Source organism: Sorex araneus, chromosome X (genome assembly GCF_027595985.1).
Source record: "Sorex araneus isolate mSorAra2 chromosome X, mSorAra2.pri, whole genome shotgun sequence".
Lineage (NCBI taxonomy): Eukaryota > Metazoa > Chordata > Mammalia > Eulipotyphla > Soricidae > Sorex > Sorex araneus.
In genome coordinates, this window is record NC_073313.1 from 145,771,538 (window position 1) to 145,775,767 (window position 4,230).

At 40.1% G+C, this 4,230-nt stretch overlaps 1 pseudogene; it reads left to right on the forward strand.

Moving 5' to 3' along the window:
* The first annotated feature begins 2,662 nt into the window (after positions 1-2,662).
* On the forward strand, positions 2,663-3,336 carry LOC101555217 (cell division control protein 42 homolog; annotated as a pseudogene).
* The last annotated feature ends 894 nt before the right edge of the window (positions 3,337-4,230 follow it).

The window sequence follows — 4,230 nt, forward strand, 5'->3', positions numbered from 1 at the left end:
TCCTCAACGGGGAAAAACTAAGGGCCTTTCCTCTGAGATCAGGGACAAGACAAGGATGCCCACTCTCACCACTCCTCTTCAATATAGTACTGGAAGTACTTGCGATAGCTATTAGACAAGAAAAAGAGATTAAGGGCATCCAGATAGGAAGGGAAGAAATCAAACTCTCACTATTTGCAGACGACATGATACTATATCTAGAGAAGCCTAAAACCTCTACTAAGAAACTCTTAGAAACAATAGACTTATACAGTAAAGTTGCAGGCTACAAAATCAATACCCAAAAATCCATGGCCTTCATATATGCAAACAATGAGGCAGAGGAAAGGGACATGAAAAAAGCAATCCCATTCACAATCGTGCCCCAGAAAATCAAGTACCTCGGAATCAGCTTAACCAAGGAAGTAAAAGACCTTTACAAAGAAAACTACATAACGCTACTCAATGAAATCAAAGAGGACATGAGGAAATGGAAACATATACCCTGCTCGTGGATAGGGAGAATCAATGTTGTCAAAATGGCAATACTCCCTAAAGCATTATACAGATTCAATGCGATCCTTATAAATATACCCATGACATTCTTCAAAGAAATGGATCAAGCAATCCTAAAATTCATATGGAATAACAAACGTCCAAGGATAGCTAAAACAATTCTTGGGAAAAAGATGATGGGAGGCATCACCATCCCCAACCTCAAACTTTACTACAAAGCAGTAACAATTAAAACAGCATGGTACTGGAACAAAGGCAGAGCCGTAGACCAATGGAACAGGGTGGAATATCCCTACACACAACCCCAAATGTATGACCATCTAATCTTTGATAAGGGAGCAAGAGATGTGAAGTGGAGCAAGGAAAGCCTCTTTAACAAATGGTGCTGGCACAACTGGACAACCACATGCAAAAAAATGGGTTTAGACCTTGACCTGACACCATGCACAAAAGTCAGATCAAAATGGATTAAAGACCTCAACATTAGACCACAAACCATAAGGTACATTGAAGACAAGGTCGGCGAAACCCTCCACGATATTGAAGATAAAGGTATCTTCAAAGGTGACACGGAACTAAGCAATCTAGTAAAAACAGAGATCAACAAATGGGACTACATTAAACTAAAAAGCTTCTGCACCGCAAGAGATACAGTGACCAGAATACAAAGACTATCCACAGAATGGGAAAGGATATTTACACAATACCCATCAGATAAGGGGTTGATATCAATGGTATATAAAGCACTGGTTGAACTCTACAAGAAGAAAACATCTAACCCCATCAAAAAATGGGGCGAAGAAATGAACAGAAACTTTACCAAGGAAGAAATACGAATAGCCAAAAGGCACATGAAAAAGTGCTCTGCATCACTAATCATCAGAGAGATGCAGATCAAAACAACCATGAGATACCACCTCACACCACAGAGACTAGCACACATCCAAAAGAACAAAAGCAACCGCTGTTGGAGAGGATGTGGGGAGAAAGGGACCCTTCTTCACTGCTGGTGGGAATGCCGACTGGTTCAGCCCTTCTGGAAAACAATTTGGACGACTCTCAAAAAATTAGATATTGAATTCCCATTTGACCCAGCAATACCACTGCTGGGAATATATCCCAGAGAGGCAAAAAAGTACAATAGAAACAACATCTGCACATGTATGTTCATTGCAGCACTGTTTACAATAGCCAGAATCTGGAAAAAACCCGAATGCCCCAAAACGGATGACTGGTTGAGGAAACTTTGGTACATCTATACAATGGAATACTATGCAGCTGTTAGAAAAAAGGAGGTCAAGAATTTTGTAGTTAAGTGGATGGGCATGAAAAGTTTCATGCTGAGTGAAATGAGTCAGAAAGAGAGAGACAGACATAGAAAGATTGCACTCATCTATGGTATATAGAATAACAGAGTGGGAGACTAACACCCAAGAACTGTAGAAATAAGTACCAGGAGCTTGACTCCATGGCTTCGAGGCTGGCCTCACGTTCCGGGGAAAGGGCAACTCAGAGAAGCGATCACTAACTACATTGTAGTCGAAGGCCATGTGGGGGAAGGGAGTTGCGGGCTGAATGAGGGCTAGAGACTGAGCACAGCGGCCACTCAACACCTTTATTGCAAACCACAACAGCTAATTAGAGAGAGAAAACAGAAGGGAATGCCTTGCCACAGTGGCAGGGTGGGGTGGGGGGGAGATGGGATTGGGGAGGGTGGGAGGGACACTGGGTTTACGGGTGGTGGAGAATGGGCACTGGTGAAGGGATGGGTTCCCGAACTTTGTATGAGGGAAGTATAAGTACAAAAGTGTATAAATCTGTAACTGTACCCTCACGGTGATTCTCTAGTTAAAAATAAATAAATTAAAAAAATTAAAATTAAATTAAAAATTAAAAATTTTAATTTATTTAAAAAAATAATAATAAAAATAAAATAAAATATCTTATTATCTTCTAAAAATATCATTGAAAACATCTTTGACGTCCAATTCTTGGAATGTTATACTAATATTCTCCTCAATGTACTTTATAGATATGATTTCATGATATTTGAATCACTTCAAATTGACCTTTAAAAGAACTGTGGTAGAGTGCTGCCAATGCCCCAGCGGAGAAGCTAAGGTCATCATTGAATTTGAAGTAAAGTGGATACAAAGCTGTTTCAGCAATGCAGACAATTTAGTGTGTTGTTGTGGGTGATGGTGCCATTGGTAAAACATGTCTCCTGATATCCTATACAACAAACAAATTTCCATCTGAGTATGTACCAACGGTTTTTGACAACTATGCAGTCACTCTTATGATTGGTGGAGAGCCATATACTCTTGGACTTTTTGATACTGCAGGTCAAGAGGATTATGACAGATTACGGCCACTGAGTTACCCACAAACAGATGTATTTTTAGTCTGCTTTTCAGTGGTCTCTCCGTCCTCATTTGAAAATGTGAAAGAAAAGTGGGTGGCTGAGATCATCACTGTCCAAAGACTCCTTTCTTACTTGTTGGGACCCAAATTGGTCTCAGAGTTGACCCCTCTGCTATTGAAAAACTTGCCAAGAACAAACAGAAGCCTATCACTCCAGAGACTGCTGAAAAGCTGGCACGCGACCCGAAGGCTGTTAAATATGTGGAGTGCTCACAGAAAGGCCTAAAGAATGTATTTGATGAAGCAATATTGGCTGCCCTGGAGCCTCCAGAACTGAAGAAGAGCCGCAGGTGTGTGCTTCTATGCACATCTCTCCAGAGTCCTTTCTGCACAGCTGGTGTCGGCATCATACTAAAAGCAATGTGTAAATCAAACTGAGGATTAAAAATTAAAATTCATTTTTGCAATAATGACAAATGCCCTGCACCTACCCACATGCACTCATGTAAGACAGGCTCATGGAAATGGCCCTCCCTCTCCTGATACTAGTGAATTTTGAGTCATTGTGTATTTGTCAGAAAAGTGATCAGTACTAGTTTCAGTTTTGTTGTTTTAAAATGTTTTTGTTTGTTTCATTTTTTTTTTTAAAGCAAGGCCTGCTGGTGATGACTCTGTAACAGACTAATTCAGATTGTTACAGCTGCTCTGGGGCTCCACTCTGGAGAGTAATCTGGGGCATCTAGTAATTGGTCCCCCCCTTTTTTTCTTTTGTGAAGGGGGGAGTCTGTGTGGGGTCCGTTTTTATTTAGTCCTTTTTGTTTTTATTTTTTTAATTCATTAATATTGGATAGCCCTTAAAGAGAGGAGGATGGATGGATTCCACATTCCACTTCTTATGCCTGGTTTAGAGGACATGCTCCCCGCCTGGTGCTCTTAGGAAGGAGTATAGCAGATGCCTCGTGCAGCAAACATACTCCTTTTTGAAAGTTGCCTTTTCTCTCCACCCTTGAGTAGGTTCAGTTTTTGCTGAAACTCATGAAAGTGGAACCAGATTTGCCCCTCCTCTTTTCTAGGATGCACTATATATATGTAACTTTGACTTTCAAGGAAATATGCTTGCCATTTAATTTGTTTAAAAAGTTTTTTTCCCCTGAAGTTAATTTCTAACTTCTCTAATAAATGAAAAGTATTGCATCTTTTGAAATATACCAAATGGATTGAGTACATAATTAAAAAGCATTTTTCCCTTGTCAGTCATTGTCTTATATGCTTAGCATAGACAAGATGTCTAATAGTACGGTAGTCCTAGAAATAGATGAAGACCTGGTATATAGAGAAAATATGAGGGGTGGTGCTAGAGGAAAGATATCC